This window comes from Balaenoptera physalus (assembly GCF_965194825.1).
Source record: "Balaenoptera physalus genome assembly, chromosome: X".
Classification (NCBI taxonomy): domain Eukaryota; kingdom Metazoa; phylum Chordata; class Mammalia; order Artiodactyla; family Balaenopteridae; genus Balaenoptera; species Balaenoptera physalus.
Genome location: NC_138903.1, coordinates 133,896,812 through 133,920,607, shown reverse-complemented (window position 1 = coordinate 133,920,607; position 23,796 = coordinate 133,896,812). Strand labels below are relative to the sequence as shown.

Below are 23,796 nucleotides of genomic sequence, written 5' to 3'. Positions count from 1 at the left end.
TAGTATGAACAACTTCATATTGAGTGAATTTGAAAACTTTAGTGAAAACAGGCAAATTCTCAGAAAAATATTATTAAAAACTGACTCAAGTAAAAACAGAAAACACAAATTATTAGAGAAACTGAATACGTAGGGAAGTTTTTACTACAAAGGATCACGAGGCCCCCAAAACTTTACAGAAACCTTCTATCAAAAGGGAGCGATCATTGCAGTCTTACACAAGCACCTCCAGGGAAAGGCAAAAAGAGGAAATACTACGCAGCTTATTTTGTAAGGCTAAAATAACTTGATACCAAAACAAAGAGCACTAACACAAGTAGAAAATTATATATCAATCTCACTCATTCATGCAGGTTAAAATTCCTAAGCAAGAATAAGTCCAACCAAATATTGCACATGAATGTTCATAGCATCATTCTTCATAATGGCCAACGAGCGAAAGCAACCGAAGTGTTCACCAAATGCTGAACGGGTGAATAAAATGTGGTATGGCTACACAATGGAGTGTTATGCAGCCATACCATGAAATCAGATCCATGAAACAACAAGGATGAACCTTGCAAACAATACGCTGAGTGAAAGAAGCCAGTCACAAAAGACCACTCCTTTGGATTTCTGGACCCAATTCCAGGATGTGTGTGTGTTGGCTGGGGTGGGTTCCCACATAACACCAAGCAATTCTCGGACGCCGGCAGGGCGTCCGAGGAGTCAACTCCACTCTGACCCTTTCTCCCGGGAGATAGCATCCGATTCCACAGGTTACAGGTTCAGTCCTACAGGACCGCCCACCCCTTCCAACTTGAGCTGCTAGTCACCGTCCCAGGTTGTTATCTGTGCTTCTGACTGGCTGGCTACAGATGGGAGGTCCCCACGTCCCCCTCCTTGGGTTTGACTCATTCGCTAGGGCAGCTCACAGAATTCAGGGAAGCACTTACTTACGTTTACCAGTTTATTCTAAAAGGGTATGATAAAGGATGCAGATGAACATCCAGATGGAAGAGAGGCACAGGGCGAGGCATGAGGAAAGGGCCCGGAGCTTCCACGCCGTCACCAGGGGCCACTCTCCCAGCACCCCCCACGTGTTCACCAACCCGGGAGCCCTCTGGACCCAGTCCTCTTGGGTTTTATGGAGGCTTCATTATACAGTGTGACTGGTGAAATCATTGGCCGTTGGTGATGGAGTCAAGCTCCAGCCCCTCCCCACTCCCCGGAGATCGGGTGGGGCCGGGGAGTGGGGCTGAAAGTTCCAAGCTTCCGACCACATGGTTGGTTCTCCTGGCAAGTAGGAGGCACGTTGTTAGGCGCCACCTAAAAGTCACCTCGTTCCTGTCATAAGCGACATCTCTGTCATTCTCAACACGTAGGAAATTCGAAGGGTTTTGGGAGCTGTGACCCAGGAATTGTGGACTGAAGACCAACTATATATGAGAAATAAATATTTGGTCATCTGAACGACCAAATATATATTTCTTGTAAATCACAGTATCACAACCACGTATTGTATGATTCCATTTGTATGACATGTCTAGAATAGCAAACCTATAGAGACAGAAATTAGATTCGTGGTGGTTGCCTAGAGCTTGGGGAGAGACTGGGACTAGGGGATGACGGCTAAGGGGTGCAGGATTTCGTTTTGGGGTGATGAAAATATTCTAAAATTGAGGTGATGATTGCACAAACATGTGAATAACCTGAGCACCACCGAATTGTACACTTTAAGTGAGCGAATTGCATGGTATGGAATTCTATCTCAGTAAAGCTGTTTACAAAAGGAATCCTAAAGATTTTAGTAAAATAAGTTCAGCACTTTATAAAACTGAAAATGTGCATGAACGGGCTTCCCTGGTGGCGCAGTGGTTAAGAATCCGCCTGCCAATGCAGGGGACACGGGTTCGAGCCCTGGTCGGGGAAGATCCCACATGCCGCGGAGAAACGAAACCCGTGCGCCACAACTACTGAGCCCGCGTGCCACAACTACTGAGCCGCTGTGCCACAACTACTGAAGCCCACGCTCCTAGAGCCCGTGCTCCCCAACAAGAGAAGCCACCGCAATGAGAAGCCCGTGCAGCGCAGCGAAGAGTAGCCCCCGCTCGCCTCAACTAGACAAAGCCCGCACGCAGCGACGAACACCCAACGCAGCCAAAGATAAATAAATTAATTAATTAATTTAAAAAATATGCACGAACAAGTCGGAATTTTTCCAGGTACGCAAAGTGGGTTTCACATTTGAGAACCTGTTCATGGACATCTCGGTAAAGACGGCAGATTGACCACGGACTTCTGTTTTCCCTCCGTCCCAAACCATCCTCTAAAATCACAGTGAAGGATTTGTTAAAGGCATAAACCCTCGCGGCTGTGAAGAACTGAAGAAGACAACACAGTAACGTATTGGAAACTGGAAAGCAGGTGGATTTGTAGTAAATGATTTATCAGACCCAAGAGAGTTGAATCCTAAATACACTGCGGGGGAAGGCAAGACCCCCACTCCCCGGAGGCTGACCTCTGTGACTTCCCCTCTCCTACTTCACACAAAAGATGAAGTGTAGTCTCTGGAGAGAGTAAAACAAGGGGTCTCTGCCCTGGGGGATGCTAGACACATCTGACCGAGAATACTAGGCTAAAAGCAACGTAAGTACATATGCACAATAGATACGCGAGCCTTTCCCGAGCCCTTTTCCAGCGGCTCTCTTCCAGAATGTTGACAACCAGACCTTTACAATTGGGTCTAGAGATTCGAAGACAGTTCTCTGACCTATTTGAGCAGCCCAAGAGGCAAGACATGGGTCATAATATTAGGGGCACCCCAAGAAAATCGTCCGGCAAGGTCACCTTGCAGTGGACCCCACAGCTGACGAGCACCACCCATGTAGTCGGAGCTTCGGATCAGCGTTTTGGCCTTTCACTCTTAAATATGAGCAGACAGCCAATGATTTTATCAGACATCTCAGGGAAGCTCTAGCATAAAGACAGAAACCAAACAAACAGGTTGGAAGAAACAAAAACTGTGCCAGAAGGAGAGACATTTTTTTTCAAGTCTCTTATTGTTACAAATACCCCCTGAGAGGTGAGCTGTCAGGGCCATAAATTAAAGGAATCTTATCAAGTCAGTCAAGCTCATTAACACGTTAAAGGAGAAAAGCGATGTGAGTGTCTCAGATGCAGCAAAAACAGTCAGCAGGACTGACCAGCCAGTCACATATGGGAACGTGATATGTGAACAGAGGCTGCATTCCTGGGGAAAGGAGGGCTGCCCACGTGGGGTACAAACAGAACAAAAGGCAATTAATTGTATCCCTGTGTCACCACCACATGTCAAAATCAGTTGAGGCTAGATTATTACTTAAATGTAAAGGAAAAAACGTTATAACTTAGAAGAAGATGTGGGGAAACAAATTACAACCTCAGCATAGGAAGAACGCTTTAAACAAAATACAAGAGCAAGAAGCTACTCAGGAAAATCTTGATATGTTACATTAAAAGCGAGAACAATTCTTAACTTAAAAAACACCAAGAAAAACCCACTGTAGACTGTGATGGGCTCTTAGCAACACACATAACCAACAAATTATTAGTCTCTTAGATATGTGAGGGAGTACTGAGAAAAATCAGAAAAACACAAACACTTCAGTGTAAAAATTAGCAAAACAAAAACAAACCTAAAACAGATAATTCACAGAAGAGAAAAAAAGAAATGACCCGTAAACATATGAAAGGATGGCCAGTTAATTAAGTTATCAAGGGCGTGGAAAATCAAATCACAGTAAAGTACCATTTTCCTCATATCAGGCTGGTGATAGTCAAGTTGAAGGGGCCCCCATCCCAGGGACACGCCCTAGAAATTCTTCCACAGGTGCATGAATGCTCACAGCAGCATTGCTTGTAAGAGCCTCCAAACTGGAAACAACTCAAATGTCTGTTGTTGGTGGAACAGTTAAATAAATTATGCGATGGAATCATGTATGCTAATGAAAATGAATGAAATAGGGCACTGACATGGGTGAATGTGAAGTATGTAAATGGAGCGCAAATTGAAGTCACCAAAAATGCATACAATAACGGTTCTATTGATAAAAGTTCAGAACAGGCAAAACAAAACAGTATGTCACTTAAGGACACTCACACATTCATAAAACCATCTTTAAAAACAAAAGTGGTAAACACCAAGTTCAGGATAGCACTCACCCCCTTGGGGGGCAAGAAGGCAGCAGTAGAAGGGGGCCCTCGGCATGTGCCGTGTGTGTCGTGTAGCGGTGGTGTAGTCTGAAGCCGGATGGAGATGCCATGGCTGTGTGCTGCACACGTTATCCCTGTTTGTATTGTATAAAGTATCTTTAAATGCACTTGGGATGTCTTTACGAAAGCTTTCGTAAGTGTGATTGACCTTTTCAGGATTTAAAGTCTCTAAGGTATCATGGGCCTGTCAGATCCGTGAAATGATTTCTTCTTGGGGGAGATTTTGGCCAGCTGCTTCAATGGTGAATGAAGGCATAGCTTCATGTGAAGGCCAAATGGGCTGTATTGTATTTCAAAGCCAGCTCTCCTTCCGAGGTGCAGGCCGAGCTGCACAGGACTCGTCGGGCCGCTGTTGTCCGATGGCAGCTGCTCTTCCCCTGGGCGGCCCGGCCCGAAATTGGTAACGCGCATCCTGTGACGTTGGTTTCTAGGAGGAGCACGGAGAAGCCAACTTGCTGAGCAGTGGAGCCCTGACGTGGACGAGGAAATTCAGCCTGGATTATTTAGCCCTGGACTTCAACTCAGCGTCACCAGCCCCTGTGCAGCAGGTAGGAAGTACTCTGTGTCTGAGAATTCCCAGGAGATTCCATTTCGGTTTGGATTTTGTTTCGATGATTCCACCATGGATGTTCTCTTTGCAAAGTCTGAGACATACAGACACGTACAGTGAAGAGTCTTCAAATCAGCCCTAATTCTGCCGCCCAGAAGTCCTGGTGTATTTCCCTCGGGGGGAACGTTCTTTGCATGTCTATGTGTAAATGGACGTAGTCTTCGTGCTCTTCAAAATTCGGACCATAAGGTTTGTTGAGAAATTGCTCTGGCAGAGATGAGGGTGGGGTAAAGTGTAGTCCAGGCATAGGAAGGGCCTGCTGAGGGAGGAAGTAACAGCCCCGTTTGGCTAGACTCTGGGGAGTGGTGACGGGAGCTGTCAGCTGGCTTTGAAACAGCTCCGTCAAGGGCCTCAAGTGCCAGGTTGGGCAGTTTTGACTCCTCTGAGTAGTAGTCTTGTCTGTGGAGTGGTCAGCAGAAATAACACCTATGTTGAAGCCTGTCGTGAGGATTCAGTGAGTTAATACGTGTAAGGGACCTTAGCCATTGACTGTTGTCACTCACTGCACAGGGGAAGCCATGGAATGAGTGGCTGGTAAGCAGTGGACAACGGCTAAATATTTCTTAGCAAGGGATGGTCGTAGTCTAGACTGCGCTAACAGTGTATTATTGTTTGATGAGAAAAATCACTTGCTGAACAGAATATACAGTGTAATTTCATTTTGTGTGTGTGGAGAAAAGAAGAGTCTGGGAGGCTTCCCTTCCCTTTTGCTGAATGAGCTCCCACTTGCCCTTTACCTTTCGTTTCATTCCACAAACCTAAAATGATAGTCCAGCAAAGCTGGTCAGCGGGATAGACAGAGAAGCACAGACGGTGCATTAGCCAGTTCTGGTCGGCTGTGCAGTGAAGACAAGCCCCGAATCTCTGCGGCTTTCGACCGCAAAGGCTTCTCAGTTGTCGCCTGTGGGACAGTCTGTCACGGTCCCCACGTGAGGCATGCCGGCGTCCTGGCAGGGGAAAAAGGGAGAGTGCAGGATCGCAGGACGCCTCTCTTCTCTTTAGGAGGGGCACCCGTCACCCCACTCACGTTATACTGGTCAAGGCGAGTCAGCTGGCTAGGGCCAAGTTGAAGGGAGCGGAGGTGAGGAGAGATTCACGCACATTCACACGCAGCGTGACACTTCTGCAAGTGACGACCCAGGAGGGAGGGCCAGCCAATACTCGACACTGTAAGCCACCAGAGACTGACTGACATTGTGCCGAATTTTTAAATTGGATGTAACGAAAGCTTTCTGTTCTCCCCCTTCAGAAACTCCTCTTCTCAGAGGAGCAGAGAGTAGACTACGTGCAAGTGGACGAGCAGAAGACGCAAGCTCTGCAGAGCACAAAGCAGGAGTGGACGGACGAGAGGCAGTCCAAAGCGTGACGGCGCTGGGCTGCGGGCAGGGGCTCTGAGGGGGGCCGGCCCTCGTCAGCGGCCGCGCTCGCCCCTGCCGAGCCTCAGGCCGGTGCGCCGGGACGTAGACAGCCCCATCCCGGCAGGGTGGGAGCCACCAAAGCAAAAGAGGCGTCAGAAATCTTCTCCAGTGGAGCCTTTGACGTGCAGATTGGAGCCAACGGGATGACATCTTTTGACTCCAGCGCCTGAAGTCTCGACCTCTGTCCTGTGCTTCCGCTGGAATCATGAATGATCCGAGGAGAGACGCGCCTGGACACCGTCTTGTCCCCACCCCTGAGGACACAGTGCAAGACACCAAGCCTAGGGATGGTGGCAGGAAGACAATGCGAGTGACAGGAGCATTGAGTCCCGAGGTCCGGCATGAGCATATCAGATGACCCCGGTGGCTCTAGGGACATCGTTGTGCTTAAGCAGCCGCCTGTGGCCGGGTGTCCCTTTGCTGTTGGCCTTTTCCCGGCATGCTTTCACACGCACCGTCTCATCCCTTCCCCTCAAAGGCCTCGGAAGCTAGGCTTGGCGGCGATCACTGCTCCCACTTCGAGGAAAACAATACCAAGAACCAGAGAAGGGAACGCTTGGCCCAGGATGACTCATGGAGTGAGACAGCGAGTCCGGCTCCTTCCGCCGTCTAATGCTGCCTCAGTCACTTAGGGTAACTTCGGAGACGCGTGGGAGACACGTGCAGACACGGGATGACTCATCATCTCCTCTCCCTTTCATAGGATTTTGAGCAGGTGCTTTTCCACTTGAAAGGTATGCCTGTCGAGCCAGGGTTTCTTTGTGTGGTGTCCAAACGGGGCACTCTAGCGTAATCAGCAGTTACCATTAGAGACACCTCCCGACCATCAGTGTGAAGTCCATGCTTGGTTCACATGGTCCCCTTGCCATGTGTGTCCCATGAGCTGGCTAGTGCTGGCAGAAGAACCTTTGCCACCCCGGGGAAAGCTATCCCTGGCCACACTGTGCTGGACTCAAGCTTCTGAGTGATTGTTATGACCCAAAAAACAACAGCAAACAAACCAACCAAAAACCGGTGACTTCAAGTCTCGGGTTTCCCGGCTAATGTTTCCCTTCTGCTTTAGTGGTGACTAGCTCTGGAGCGTGCACACGTTCCCACCATGCAATGAGGGCATCTTGTCACCCCTTCCTTCCTGGGGCACTGGGGTTCAGGGGACCCAGACGACAGGCTCGATTGGGCACGGAGTTTTACTTAATGCCCCTACCTGATCCTTCTGAGCACCTGCAGCCAGAAGACAAATCTGAACAACTGGGTAGTCGGCAGGTTCTGGCCCACTGTTCGGCCACGGTGTCTCATATACGGGGATGGATCACATAGGCGGGCAGGTCTGCGGCAGCCAGGGTTAGGCAGGGCAACTGTAGGCTTTGCTGTAGGGTTTCAGGGTCTCGAACTGCTCCGAAGGTAAGTGCCAAAATCTTGGCTTTTCAGCCCAGAAAAGAAGTAATTTTGATGTTCAAAGCAGCACGGTCTGGTGACATCATTTTCTTCCCAGAGCAAGACGGGGGGCAATTGCCAAGGGCTTGGACTAAGTTAAGAGTCCTTAGTGAGCCTGGATGGAGCCACGAGAGGGCTCCCTGAGCCCACGGCCTGCTCCCCGGCCAGAGCCTGTAAGGAGCTGCCTTCTTCCTTCTGTGACTTGCAAGGAGTCACAGAGCCTCAGGCAGGAATCCAGGGCTACGGACTGCCAGTTCCCATAGATGGTGGCTTCCCTATGTGTGGGCCACCTGTGTTTGGGTCACTGATTGCCTGACAAAGGCCAGTGCAGAAAAACTGGACGTCCAAGTGTCAAGTACCTCAGCAGATTGAGGATAGATTGGAATAGTAAAGGCAGCTGAAATTTTGTCGGCAGTGAAATGTCATCCAGTTGACCAAAAAACAAAAATCTGTTTCTACAAAACGTTTCCAGGGACATACTTACTGCACGAAACAATAGACACTTGAGCAGTGTGACTTGTTTGGAAGTGATTAGGGATTTAAAAAAATATGACTTCGCCAGGGCGTATAGGATTATGTCTTGGGTGTATGGGATTCCCAGGGTGTACGGGATTATGTCTTGCTTTGATAAAACTGCTAATGGATGGCTACACAAAGGCGTAATGATTCAGGGACACAAAATACAGGTAGTTTTGAGCTGACGGCAGCATATGCTCCTGGGAAAGGCACCGTAAATCACAACGATGCCGGCCAAATCTTGTTTTCCGGCAGAGGTAATCCACGTGTAATGGAGGGCTATGATTGTGATGGGGTCTGAGGGATTTTTGTGTTTTTTTTTTTTTACCAGAAATGATCCCAGATACCACTCCAAGTCAAGTACACGTGGCATGTCTGTACACTGCGCAGAGTACACCTTTCTAGAAGATCTGGGAATCAACAGGACAGTGCAGCAATTAATCTCGCATTATTTTCTGTAGCTCCTTTTTGCTCCGTTTCCTTCCGTCTCCTTTCATTAGGAAATACTTCCAGATCAGGGGTTTTGTCATGCAGAAAGGGGGACCGAAGGGTCTCAAGCCTAAGTCCACAGGCCCAGGAACGTTGGGAGTTAAGCTTTCCTCGGGGAGGGAGGAGCCCTGAGGCCCAGCACACAGCCTGGCTACAAGCGCATGGTGTGACCCTGGGGACTCAGTGTCCAGACCAATTCACCACGCAGCAAGCAGCAGCTGAGTCGTGGCCGTTGGGTCCGGGTCGAGACTGATGGCTCCCCTTAGGCCTGGCTTCCCCCCTCTCAAGGCCTCCTCCTCGGGCCCCGTTCAAACCACCTTTGTACCCACAACCGTGCAGATGTGTAACAATTCACTACGCTTTTACTATTTCATGTCTGGCATTAATAAAAGTCTTATAAGGAGAGGAATCGTGACCTAAGTGCCCTCTTATTTAAGTGACGACATCTGAAAAACTCCGGGACACATTCTGAAACCTGAATAAGTGGAAGTAGACTTCACTGCCATTTTCAAGTACAACAGACTTCACCTGACTCCCATGGCATGACCTGCATCCATGTTACTTCGCTGCAAACAGTTGAGCGGGTGGCTGTAAGCAGCGCTGCTCCTGCTCAGCCAAACCACATCTTGACACCTGGGTCAGCAACTAGCTCCGATCATTGGCAGTAAAGTTACCGGCTCTGCCAGATACCACGTATAACACCACCTTTGTCATTACTGACATTAAAAAGCAACAGCGCCCAGCTTGCTTCTCCCCAGAGGGGGTCTCTTGTGCCACCGCCTCCCTTTTCCCTATGGCTGAGACTCCCAGTTGCCCTGGCTGCCAGGTCAGCAGCATCTCTAGGCCACGATGTGAGGCAGAGACCACCAGAATAGCAGGGGCTCAGGTCTGGGGAAAACAGGCCAAAAGCAGAGACCCTACAGCCAACGGGAGTCCTGGTGCTGAGAGGAAGGAGGAGAAGCCACGTGAAATTCCTCCCCCTGGTCAAGTACGAGGCTGATTACCATGAACGCTTTTTCCTGACACACACTCCAGACCGAGCCCTTGACCTAAAGGAGAGCAGGTCGGCCCACAGGGCTAACCTCAGAAGCAGGGGCCGGGAAACCTGACCTAAAGGTCTCTGAGCCCCAGGCCCCTCGTGCTCTGGCCCCTTTACTTCAGCAGACAGCTCCCTAAGTTGCCAGCTTTCTACTTCTTTATTTTCCTTGATCTTAAATTGCATTTATCGTTATCATTTCCCTATTTTAATTGTCATTTGTTGTTATAAATTTAGTTTTTATTTTCTGCAACTGAGAGCGAGTGGCAGTGGTGGAGGCTGGAGCAGGGGGCCCGACGGGAGACAGCAGAGCTGAGACGCACACTCCCCGCCACGGGCACTTCACCGACGGCAGAGGGGGGCTGGAGAGCCGCGGGGACGGTCAAGGCTGCCAGGTCACTGGAGCTCCACGGGGATGGTAACGAACCTGAGCCCACTCTGCCGCCGCGTACAGACATCGGTTCCTGGGCGAGCTCCATGGGGAAGGCAGAACGATCCATGGCCCGCGTCCCCTCTGCCTTATCAGAGCCATTTGGCTTCTGTCCAGCACTGTGGTTTTGCTCTTGGTTTCATGGTCAAAACCTCCATTTCCATGAGTTTCATCTTTTGCTTACCTTTGTATGAACAATTGCATCCTAACTGTTTCATATCTGTCTTGAAATTTTAAATCATTTCCATTGTTTAGGTCTTCAACATGAGACTTTTAATTCACTTTCACACTCTACGGTGGTAGAAGTCAGAATAGTGGTTATCTCTATGGGGAAGAGGCAGGAAATAAAAAGTCAACTTGTAAATTATACTGTATTAGAGAAGGGGATGAGTGGTGTGGAAAAGAACAGCATGAAGAGGATTGGCTGCACACTGCGCTGTTGGTGGCCGCAGGAAGAAGTAGCGTGAGAAGATGAGATCCGGGCAGACTCGCAGGAGATGAGAGAGTCAGCCAGGCGCAGTATTGGAGAGCACATTCAAGGCAGGGAGAACAGACTGTGCAGAAGCCCTAACTCAGTAGAAAACCTGGAATGTTGAGGGCACAGGCAAGAGGCCAGCGTGGCTGGCGTGGAGTGAGCAAGAGAGAGCAGAGGAGGTAAGAGGGGCAATGGGGGATTCACAGATTAGAATGTGGGGGCTTGCTGGCCATTACAAGGACCTCTGGCTTATGTTCTGGGTGAGAATGGAGCCCGCGACGGGAACTAGGCAGGGGAGACGTGATCTGACTTATATTTTGAAAGGCAGCATCACCGTAGCCACCAGAGCTGCTGCGTGCCGGCGGGGGAGATGCTCCTTCATCACCGTCATCGCCATGCCCACCGCCACCATCCCCAGCACCAGCGTCCCCCTCCCTCCAGCCCACGCGGCCAGAGCTCTCTGGGTTCTGTCCCGGCAGACTCCGCTCACGCACATGCAGGAACAGGGACCGGATCTCCCCGCCACTGGCTGGCAAGGATCCCCTAAATGCAGCCAAAAGATATGAAACACAGGCTGTGAAGAAACTGGGCCTCAGGCGAGGGAGGACCCTCAGTGACCTCTGGGAGCTGAGACCCCGAAGAGGTGAGCCGTGCAGCTGCCCCAGCTTGCTGTCTACACGGACTGTCCGGACCGAGTCCAGCCGCCTCCCCGGGTCTCGGGGGTGGATCGCAGAGCGCAGGCAGCCGGAGCTGGCGGGTGGAGGACCGGAGAGGACACAGCGGCACAGGGGGAGAACCGTGCCCAAGGGCGGAGGGTCCGCTAGTCGAAACTCCGAATTCGGGTGACATCATATACAGTACTCAGAGGGATCTTGTCTCAGTAGTGTGGAAAACTAAAAGCTGCTCTGCTCCCACCCATAAAGTCTCAAGGCAAGACTCAAAAGGATCAAACTGTTTCCAAGTAAGTTAACAATATTAGATTTTTTGAAGTTCTGGAATATACTTAGGAAAAAAAATACCCAGCACCCAAGGAAAAGGGTATGCTAAGATTCAGAAAACTCCAGCCCGTTATGAGGAGACAGATCAATTGATAAAAGACATCCCAATCGGAAAGGAAGAAGTAAAGCTTTCTCTGCAGACAACGTGATTGTCTATGTAGAAAACCGAATGCAATGTACAAGAGTGAGGAGAACCAGTCAGTGAGTTTAGCAAGATCACAGGATAAAGGATATCAGAGGGAGCTAACTCCGCCTGCCCAAACGCTCAACTAATTGTTCTTGTACCAGCACTTTTCTGCACTGATCTGAAACAAGTCCAGTCAGCCACAACACTGCTATTTTACTGTGCCTAGGGTTTTTCTCTTCTTGTGCAAACCAAGTTTTTAATTTTAGTAGGAAACCAAGCCAATTGTGACAAGGATGTTAGGAAACCAGAAATCTGGTAGTGGGTGTATTTTCTGAAGAGAAATTGTGATAGAGTCTTTTTTTTTTTAAAGATAGTCTGTTTCCTCTCTCTCTCTCTCTCTTTTTTTTTCTATGCCGCGTGGCTTACAGGATCTTAGTTCCCCAACCAGGGATCGAACCCGTGCCCCCTGCAGTGGAAGCACGGTGTCCTAACCACTGGACTGACAGGGAATTCCCTGTGATCAAGAGTCTCAAAAAAGAAATAGAAAAGTAAACATTTAGATCAATATTTCTAACTTTTGGAAAATACTTTAAGGAAATAACCATTCATGGAAAGAATTACATACATGAATTCCATTGAATCGTTAACCGTAGCAATGAAAAAACTGAAAACAACTTAAATGTTCAATGATTACATTATGATGCATCTTATATACCTTCACTCAATAACATATTTTTGAAGAGTTTTTAGAATGTGGAGAAGCTAGTATGTTAAATGAAAAAAAGTCAGGAAAAAATTTAATGCTAAACTTGATGACTTCTACATTGCATACCGTTATACATTTAGCGTGCAAGTACAACTAAAATAATAGTTCTAAAATGTTGACAGTAGTTAGTGCTGAACATCGGGCTTGATTTTCATTTTCCTAAACTGTCTTCAATTACCTTGTACTACTGGAATATCTGAATTCCAGAACCTTCCCTCCAACACGAGGACAAAGATAAAAAATCCAGAAATGCATCAGCTGAAAAGAAACTGTGACACAAAACAGTAGCCTAGTTTTATTTTCTGCAGTAATACACATTGAAGCATCCCACTCCTCGAGCCGCAGGGAAACCAAACAAGTGAACCAAGCGATACCAAGGGCCAGTACTGGCAAAACATTAAACCCAAATAACAAAGTGGTGATTACTCAAGTTTGAATTCCCTAAGCCTTGCCTAGTAGGGGACACAAGGTTAGCCCTCAGCCCCCTTTCCTTCGCGTAGCCTTTAGGGGGGCAGGGGCCAAAGGCGCTGAATATTCCCAATCACCCGGGAAAGCTGATCGAGGACGGAGTCGATGGAAATTCGGAAGAGATCAAGGTCTTCAGCAGTCCATCTACTACAAGTGAGGGAAAAGGGAAATCAGGTTAAAGGGGAGATCGCTCACGTAGGTCCAGGGCACCAGCCCCCAGCCCCCAGCCCCCTCCTTATACCAAGCCCGTATATGGGCGGCCCCATCACAGCACTCTTAAGACAGAGATCAGATCCCAGCACCTGCCACCGACCCCCGCCCACGGCAGACTCTTCTAGAACTCACATAGTTAGGGCACTGCCATTCACTGTATATTCCTCCCGAATCACGCCTGGGTCACGCTGGGCACCTGCGATCAGAGCTCTGTGGGCCATGTGTGCCTCCAGTTGGGATCGGAAAGGCACTGTGAGCTTGCTGGGGGAGACGTGGTTAAGGCACCATCCGCTACTGAATCTGCTGGTATCTCGGGCTTGCCCACACCTCAGAGGCCCGTTTTTACCCCAGGATGAGACCGCCCGGAGCCGCCTCCCTAACCCTTCGGTCCTTCCCCACCCTCCAGGCTCCTCAGGCATTGACAATCCCCTTTCCTGCCAGGCTGCCCGCCCCTGCTGCCCCTGACTGCGCCCTGCGCTCCCCTCCGTCCCCTCCGCAGGCGGCCGCCACGTACCCGGCCACCGCACCGCTGCCCCAGCCCAGGGAGGCTCCACGGAAAGGATACAGCACCAGCTGTCTTCTTCCAGGCCCGACAGCCGCGAGCGCTGCACCTCCACCACGTCGTCTTAGGGCACGTGACGCCCGCCCACCCTGACGGCCTGCAGCAGGGCCTCCCCTCGCTGCTCCTCCTCGGCCAGGCCCACGCCGGGCTTCCGGGCGCCGGGGACCACCCTCGCCTTCAGGGCTACCTGATCTTCTCCGGCAACCAGGAGTTCCGGAGCTTTGCTGGCCACCTCGGCCCCCTGCGCCTGCCGCGCCGCCGTCCCCCGGGGCCTGCATGGCCGCCGCGCGTCCCTCTGAGAGCCGAGGAGAGCCTGCGCGCCTCACGCGGCCCCGCCCCTTCGGCCCCGGGACGCCCAGGGCGCCTGCGCAGACACCCCTGACGACGCCTCCCGGCTCCGGATTGGCTGCCACCCTGCCCCCCGCCGGCCGCCCCGGAGGCCCCGTCGGGCTGCACAGACTCAGCTCCAGCGTGAAGCCCCGCTCCTTTCGGGCGCCCCGGATGCGCCTGCGCAGACCGGCCCCTCCTGTCCGGGGCCGGGAGGCGTGGGGCGGGCGCCGAGTGCCCACGGAGTCACCGCCGAGCCGGGAACGCCGCCTTTCCGTTCCCGAGGCCTTGACCCGTCTCCCAAACCATCTGCTCCAGGCAATAAGGGCCACCCACGCACCCCCATAGCCCTCCGACCCTGCCCCCCGGTAAAGCCCAGAGTAAACCGCAAACAGCAGGGGAAGCGTAGGACCTCCAAGCAGCGGGGTCTCCGCCGAGCGGGGAGGTCAGGGCTGGTGGGCGTCTTCACTGACCCCATCATGGAGGTGCCACCCGCATGACCTCGTCCAGACCCTATTACCTCCCAAAGGCCCGCCTCCAGAGTCCGTCCCGTGGCGGGGTTAGGGCTTCCATGGGTGAGCTGGGGGAGGGGGAGGGACTGGACGCTCAGGCCATAGGCCAGCGCTGCTCAGCTAACCCGGGCTAGGTTCCCGTGCGTACTCTTAGCGGGGAGCCACTGACTTACCTGACCGAACCCAGAAACAGCATCTTTCCTGCCGGAGAGCTGATCCACGTCAGCTGTCCTGAGAGATGCGCCAGCCAAGGCCTCACAGGTCCCCCCTGGGCCGGCCCGGCCCCTCGTGTCCCAGGGCCAGGAGGTGACACGGGCCGGTCTGGCTTCCTCTCGGCTGTTTGCAGGCCACTCCTCCACCCGCTGGGCTGGTCATCGTCCTTCCGCAGCCCTGCCCTCGGCCCCAGAGGCTGCCCCGAGGTGGACGCTCACTCAGCAGGCGCCCTCGCCCGGGCTGCCAGTGCTGCACTGGTGAAGCTTTAACACTGGCTCTCCAGACGCAGCAGGGGCCCTGCATCTGCTGATCTCCACGCTGTACCCACTCCCACCACAGCCGACTGACTAGGGAGGCCGAGCCGCGGTCCTGTACGAAAGCCAAGTGGGAATTAAAGCCTCACAGTCACTTACGGAAGACTCAATGAGCTCTCTGTCCCAGGTTCCCCTGTGGGAGTTGCAGAGGGGCAGCCATGAGCAGACATTCTTATAGTTTTTTAGTTTTAGGTTTAGCAAATAGGTTTTAATCATCATCACTGGAAAAAGAAAAAAAAAAAAAAACCATCAGTGCAGAACCGGACTCACATGGGTAGGTAGTGAGTAGGCGTGGACACTGGTTGGACATGTGCGGGAAAAGCCCAGAGAATGTACTGAGCAAGGGTCTAGCATGTTGGCTTCTGCTGTCGTCCATATCACAAGAGGAAACTCATGAATTAACCAGACCCACCTGAGGGTCTGAAATAAGGGCAGAAGGAGGGTCAGTGGGACGTCTAGGGGGCTCTGACTCCCGCCTCCGCGAAAAATACCTGATGGACATCCTCATACATACCCATTAAGGGGACCAGTGGCAAGTTCCCAGGAGCAGAATTGCTGGGCTTTAGGGATGGGCAGCCGTCATTGGATTCAGTCGCGCCACGCTGCTCTCTGCTATGGCTGTACCCGTCTGCACTCCTACTATATTCTTGCGACCTTTGGGGATTTCCTTTTCTGTAACTAGCCTATTCATATCCTTCGCCCATTTCCAAAAACATTGGTATTGCTGTTATCTTCTTGATGACCAGCAGGATATTTTAAAAACATATTCTTTTTTAAAAATTAATTAATTTCTCTTTGGCTGCGTTGGGTCTTCGTTGCTGTGCGCGGGCTTTCTCTAGTTGCGGCGAGCGGGGGCTACTCTTCGTTGCAGTGCACGGGCTTCTCATTGCGGTGGTTTCTCTTGTTGCGGAGCACGGGCTCTAGGCGCAAGGGCTTCAGTAGTTGTGGCTCGCGGGCTTCAGTAGTTGTGACACGCAGGATCAGCAGTTGTGGCGCACGGGCTTAGTTGCTCCGCGGCACGTGGGATCTTCCCGGACCAGGGCTCGAACCCGTGTCCCCTGCATTGGCAGGTGGATTCTTAACCACTGCGCCACCAGGGAAGTCCCTGTTCTATTTTTTAAAATTTGATGAAGCACTTCAGTAGGCAGGGTACCGTGAAAACCACATGACCACCATATAAAAATCATCTTAAAATGGTAGAGAATATAGTTTTAAATGTATTTTTTAAATCTAAAACTCAACTGCCAAGAAAGGAAAGGGGATCTCTCGGGCCAAAAGTATTGAGAAATTGCAAATCCTGAGGATCAATAGGAAGTACAAAAAGTAAAATCACATATAGAAGTAAGTCGTTATTAGAAATATTAGATTTCACATATAAAATAACTATGTTTTATATATTTAAAAAAGAAGATGAGGAGTTGAAAGTTGGACTGAGTCACAAGATACTATTTAAAAATGACCAGGTGGATTAGAAAAGACCATTTAGAACTTCTAGACATAAAAATAGGGATGTAATTAGAAACTCAATGGGTGAGTTAAACAGACTAAACCCAAAGAGTAATGTAGTGAACTAGAATATAGTTTTGAAGTTACTGATAAGTCAGGACAAGGAGATAAAAACATAAACAAAGTGGAGAAATGGAAGATAGCATGAGAAGGTCAAACATTTGTCCAGTCGGCCTTACAGAAGGAGATAATAGGGAAAAAATAGAGAAGCAGTATGTGAAGGGATAATGTCAGTTTCTCACAGTTCATGAAAGACACCAATCCTCAGTCCAAAGACTCACAAATAGTTCACTGTAGTCAGATGTTAGTGGTAGAATGTGGATGGTAGGTATATGGGTGTTCATAGCATATCTTCTTCAATTTGGCTGATTATTAGAAAGTTTTCATAATAATAAATTGAAGAAATAAACCCCATGAAAGGAAAATGAATAAAAGTGAGAACAGAAATTAACAAAATAAACAGCAAAATTAGAATCACCACCGACCTAATTTGCTCTTTTAAGAGATTAAAATTGAACGCAACCAATCAAGAGAAAGCAATGCATGCAAATAAACAATATTAAGAATGCAAAGGAGGTAATAATTGCAAATACATCAGAGATTAATGACGTGAGAATAGTATGAACAACTTCATATTGAGTGAATTTGAAAACTTTAGTGAAAACAGGCAAATTCTCAGAAAAATATTATTAAAAACTGACTCAAGTAAAAACAGAAAACACAAATTATTAGAGAAACTGAATACGTAGGGAAGTTTTTACTACAAAGGATCACGAGGCCCCCAAAACTTTACAGAAACCTTCTATCAAAAGGGAGCGATCATTGCAGTCTTACACAAGCACCTCCAGGGAAAGGCAAAAAGAGGAAATACTACGCAGCTTATTTTGTAAGGCTAAAATAACTTGATACCAAAACAAAGAGCACTAACACAAGTAGAAAATTATATATCAATCTCACTCATTCATGCAGGTTAAAATTCCTAAGCAAGAATAAGTCCAACCAAATATTGCACATGAATGTTCATAGCATCATTCTTCATAATGGCCAACGAGCGAAAGCAACCGAAGTGTTCACCAAATGCTGAACGGGTGAATAAAATGTGGTATGGCTACACAATGGAGTGTTATGCAGCCATACCATGAAATCAGATCCATGAAACAACAAGGATGAACCTTGCAAACAATACGCTGAGTGAAAGAAGCCAGTCACAAAAGACCACTCCTTTGGATTTCTGGACCCAATTCCAGGATGTGTGTGTGTTGGCTGGGGTGGGTTCCCACATAACACCAAGCAATTCTCGGACGCCGGCAGGGCGTCCGAGGAGTCAACTCCACTCTGACCCTTTCTCCCGGGAGATAGCATCCGATTCCACAGGTTACAGGTTCAGTCCTACAGGACCGCCCACCCCTTCCAACTTGAGCTGCTAGTCACCGTCCCAGGTTGTTATCTGTGCTTCTGACTGGCTGGCTACAGATGGGAGGTCCCCACGTCCCCCTCCTTGGGTTTGACTCATTCGCTAGGGCAGCTCACAGAATTCAGGGAAGCACTAACTTACGTTTACCAGTTTATTCTAAAAGGGTATGATAAAGGATGCAGATGAACATCCAGATGGAAGAGAGGCACAGGGCGAGGCATGAGGAAAGGGCCTGGAGCTTCCACGCCGTCACCAGGGGCCACTCTCCCAGCACCCCCCACGTGTTCACCAACCCGGGAGCCCTCTGGACCCAGTCCTCTTGGGTTTTATGGAGGCTTCATTATACAGTGTGACTGGTGAAATCATTGGCCGTTGGTGATGGAGTCAAGCTCCAGCCCCTCCCCACTCCCCGGAGATCGGGTGGGGCCGGGGAGTGGGGCTGAAAGTTCCAAGCTTCCGACCACATGGTTGGTTCTCCTGGCAAGTAGGAGGCACGTTGTTAGGCGCCACCTAAAAGTCACCTCGTTCCTGTCATAAGCGACATCTCTGTCATTCTCAACACGTAGGAAATTCGAAGGGTTTTGGGAGCTGTGACCCAGGAATTGTGGACTGAAGACCAACTATATATGAGAAATAAATATTTGGTCATCTGAACGACCAAATATATATTTCTTGTAAATCACAGTATCACAACCACGTATTGTATGATTCCATTTGTATGACATGTCTAGAATAGCAAACCTATAGAGACAGAAATTAGATTCGTGGTGGTTGCCTAGAGCTTGGGGAGAGACTGGGACTAGGGGATGACGGCTAAGGGGTGCAGGATTTCGTTTTGGGGTGATGAAAATATTCTAAAATTGAGGTGATGATTGCACAAACATGTGAATAACCTGAGCACCACCGAATTGTACACTTTAAGTGAGCGAATTGCATGGTATGGAATTCTATCTCAGTAAAGCTGTTTACAAAAGGAATCCTAAAGATTTTAGTAAAATAAGTTCAGCACTTTATAAAACTGAAAATGTGCGTGAACGGGCTTCCCTGGTGGCGCAGTGGTTAAGAATCCGCCTGCCAATGCAGGGGACACGGGTTCGAGCCCTGGTCGGGGAAGATCCCACATGCCGCGGAGAAACGAAGCCCGTGCGCCACAACTACTGAGCCCGCGTGCCACAACTACTGAGCCGCTGTGCCACAACTACTGAAGCCCACGCTCCTAGAGCCCGTGCTCCCCAACAAGAGAAGCCACCGCAATGAGAAGCCCGTGCAGCGCAGCGAAGAGTAGCCCCCGCTCGCCTCAACTAGACAAAGCCCGCACGCAGCGACGAACACCCAACGCAGCCAAAGATAAATAAATTAATTAATTAATTTAAAAAATATGCACGAACAAGTCGGAATTTTTCCAGGTACGCAAAGTGGGTTTCACATTTGAGAACCTGTTCATGGACATCTCGGTAAAGACGGCAGATTGACCACGGACTTCTGTTTTCCCTCCGTCCCAAACCATCCTCTAAAATCACAGTGAAGGATTTGTTAAAGGCATAAACCCTCGCGGCTGTGAAGAACTGAAGAAGACAACACAGTAACGTATTGGAAACTGGAAAGCAGGTGGATTTGTAGTAAATGATTTATCAGACCCAAGAGAGTTGAATCCTAAATACACTGCGGGGGAAGGCAAGACCCCCACTCCCCGGAGGCTGACCTCTGTGACTTCCCCTCTCCTACTTCACACAAAAGATGAAGTGTAGTCTCTGGAGAGAGTAAAACAAGGGGTCTCTGCCCTGGGGGATGCTAGACACATCTGACCGAGAATACTAGGCTAAAAACAACGTAAGTACATATGCACAATAGATACGCGAGCCTTTCCCGAGCCCTTTTCCAGCGGCTCTCTTCCAGAATGTTGACAACCAGACCTTTACAATTGGGTCTAGAGATTCGAAGACAGTTCTCTGACCTATTTGAGCAGCCCAAGAGGCAAGACATGGGTCATAATATTAGGGGCACCCCAAGAAAATCGTCCGGCAAGGTCACCTTGCAGTGGACCCCACAGCTGACGAGCACCACCCATGTAGTCGGAGCTTCGGATCAGCGTTTTGGCCTTTCACTCTTAAATATGAGCAGACAGCCAATGATTTTATCAGACATCTCAGGGAAGCTCTAGCATAAAGACAGAAACCAAACAAACAGGTTGGAAGAAACAAAAACTGTGCCAGAAGGAGAGACATTTTTTTTCAAGTCTCTTATTGTTACAAATACCCCCTGAGAGGTGAGCTGTCAGGGCCATAAATTAAAGGAATCTTATCAAGTCAGTCAAGCTCATTAACACGTTAAAGGAGAAAAGCGAAGTGAGTGTCTCAGATGCAGCAAAAACAGTCAGCAGGACTGACCAGCCAGTCACATATGGGAACGTGATATGTGAACAGAGGCTGCATTCCTGGGGAAAGGAGGGCTGCCCACGTGGGGTACAAACAGAACAAAAGGCAACTAATTGTATCCCTGTGTCACCACCACATGTCAAAATCAGTTGAGGCTAGATTATTACTTAAATGTAAAGGAAAAAACGTTATAACTTAGAAGAAGATGTGGGGAAACAAATTACAACCTCAGCATAGGAAGAACGCTTTAAACAAAATACAAGAGCAAGAAGCTACTCAGGAAAATCTTGATATGTTACATTAAAAGCGAGAACAATTCTTAACTTAAAAAACACCAAGAAAAACCCACTGTAGACTGTGATGGGCTCTTAGCAACACACATAACCAACAAATTATTAGTCTCTTAGATATGTGAGGGAGTACTGAGAAAAATCAGAAAAACACAAACACTTCAGTGTAAAAATTAGCAAAACAAAAACAAACCTAAAACAGATAATTCACAGAAGAGAAAAAAAGAAATGACCCGTAAACATATGAAAGGATGGCCAGTTAATTAAGTTATCAAGGGCGTGGAAAATCAAATCACAGTAAAGTACCATTTTCCTCATATCAGGCTGGTGATAGTCAAGTTGAAGGGACCCCCATCCCAGGGACACGCCCTAGAAATTCTTCCACAGGTGCATGAATGCTCACAGCAGCATTGCTTGTAAGAGCCTCCAAACTGGAAACAACTCAAATGTCTGTTGTTGGTGGAACAGTTAAATAAATTATGCGATGGAATCATGTATGCTAATGAAAATGAATGAAATAGGGCACTGACATGGGTGAATGTGAAGTATGTAAATGGAGCGCAAATTGAAGTCACCAAAAATGCATACAATAACGGTTCTATTGATAAAAGTTCAGAACAGGCAAAACAAAACAGTATGTCACTTAAGGACACTCACACATTCATAAAACCATCTTTAAAAACAAAAGTGGTAAACACCAAGTTCAGGATAGCACTCACCCCCTTGGGGGGCAAGAAGGCAGCAGTAGAAGGGGGCCCTCGGCATGTGCCGTGTGTGTCGTGTAGCGGTGGTGTAGTCTGAAGCCGGATGGAGATGCCATGGCTGTGTGCTGCACACGTTATCCCTGTTTGTATTGTATAAAGTATCTTTAAATGCACTTGGGATGTCTTTACGAAAGCTTTCGTAAGTGTGATTGACCTTTTCAGGATTTAAAGTCTCTAAGGTATCATGGGCCTGTCAGATCCGTGAAATGATTTCTTCTTGGGGGAGATTTTGGCCAGCTGCTTCAATGGTGAATGAAGGCATAGCTTCATGTGAAGGCCAAATGGGCTGTATTGTATTTCAAAGCCAGCTCTCCTTCCGAGGTGCAGGCCGAGCTGCACAGGACTCGTCGGGCCGCTGTTGTCCGATGGCAGCTGCTCTTCCCCTGGGCGGCCCGGCCCGAAATTGGTAACGCGCATCCTGTGACGTTGGTTTCTAGGAGGAGCACGGAGAAGCCAACTTGCTGAGCAGTGGAGCCCTGACGTGGACGAGGAAATTCAGCCTGGATTATTTAGCCCTGGACTTCAACTCAGCGTCACCAGCCCCTGTGCAGCAGGTAGGAAGTACTCTGTGTCTGAGAATTCCCAGGAGATTCCATTTCGGTTTGGATTTTGTTTCGATGATTCCACCATGGATGTTCTCTTTGCAAAGTCTGAGACATACAGACACGTACAGTGAAGAGTCTTCAAATCAGCCCTAATTCTGCCGCCCAGAAGTCCTGGTGTATTTCCCTCGGGGGGAACGTTCTTTGCATGTCTATGTGTAAATGGACGTAGTCTTCGTGCTCTTCAAAATTCGGACCATAAGGTTTGTTGAGAAATTGCTCTGGCAGAGATGAGGGTGGGGTAAAGTGTAGTCCAGGCATAGGAAGGGCCTGCTGAGGGAGGAAGTAACAGCCCCGTTTGGCTAGACTCTGGGGAGTGGTGACGGGAGCTGTCAGCTGGCTTTGAAACAGCTCCGTCAAGGGCCTCAAGTGCCAGGTTGGGCAGTTTTGACTCCTCTGAGTAGTAGTCTTGTCTGTGGAGTGGTCAGCAGAAATAACACCTATGTTGAAGCCTGTCGTGAGGATTCAGTGAGTTAATACGTGTAAGGGACCTTAGCCATTGACTGTTGTCACTCACTGCACAGGGGAAGCCATGGAATGAGTGGCTGGTAAGCAGTGGACAACGGCTAAATATTTCTTAGCAAGGGATGGTCGTAGTCTAGACTGCGCTAACAGTGTATTATTGTTTGATGAGAAAAATCACTTGCTGAACAGAATATACAGTGTAATTTCATTTTGTGTGTGTGGAGAAAAGAAGAGTCTGGGAGGCTTCCCTTCCCTTTTGCTGAATGAGCTCCCACTTGCCCTTTACCTTTCGTTTCATTCCACAAACCTAAAATGATAGTCCAGCAAAGCTGGTCAGCGGGATAGACAGAGAAGCACAGACGGTGCATTAGCCAGTTCTGGTCGGCTGTGCAGTGAAGACAAGCCCTGAATCTCTGCGGCTTTCGACCGCAAAGGCTTCTCAGTTGTCGCCTGTGGGACAGTCCGTCACGGTCCCCACGTGAGGCATGCCGGCGTCCTGGCAGGGGAAAAAGGGAGAGTGCAGGATCGCAGGACGCCTCTCTTCTCTTTAGGAGGGGCACCCGTCACCCCACTCACGTTATACTGGTCAAGGCGAGTCAGCTGGCTAGGGCCAAGTTGAAGGGAGCGGAGGTGAGGAGAGATTCACGCACATTCACACGCAGCGTGACACTTCTGCAAGTGACGACCCAGGAGGGAGGGCCAGCCAATACTCGACACTGTAAGCCACCAGAGACTGACTGACATTGTGCCGAATTTTTAAATTGGATGTAACGAAAGCTTTCTGTTCTCCCCCTTCAGAAACTCCTCTTCTCAGAGGAGCAGAGAGTAGACTACGTGCAAGTGGACGAGCAGAAGACGCAAGCTCTGCAGAGCACAAAGCAGGAGTGGACGGACGAGAGGCAGTCCAAAGCGTGACGGCGCTGGGCTGCGGGCAGGGGCTCTGAGGGGGGCCGGCCCTCGTCAGCGGCCGCGCTCGCCCCTGCCGAGCCTCAGGCCGGTGCGCCGGGACGTAGACAGCCCCATCCCGGCAGGGTGGGAGCCACCAAAGCAAAAGAGGCGTCAGAAATCTTCTCCAGTGGAGCCTTTGACGTGCAGATTGGAGCCAACGGGATGACATCTTTTGACTCCAGCGCCTGAAGTCTCGACCTCTGTCCTGTGCTTCCGCTGGAATCATGAATGATCCGAGGAGAGACGCGCCTGGACACCGTCTTGTCCCCACCCCTGAGGACACAGTGCAAG

General features: G+C 49.5%; 1 long non-coding RNA gene across 1 annotated transcript; it reads right to left on the bottom strand.

The window, feature by feature from the left end:
- Positions 1-12,802: 12,802 nt before the first annotated feature.
- LOC309653308 lies at positions 12,803-14,208 on the bottom strand. Its single transcript, XR_014259073.1, has 2 exons — positions 13,779-14,208; positions 12,803-13,474 (listed from the first exon to the last, which is right to left on the bottom strand). It is a non-coding gene; the product is annotated as an uncharacterized lncRNA (long non-coding RNA).
- Positions 14,209-23,796: the final 9,588 nt, after the last annotated feature.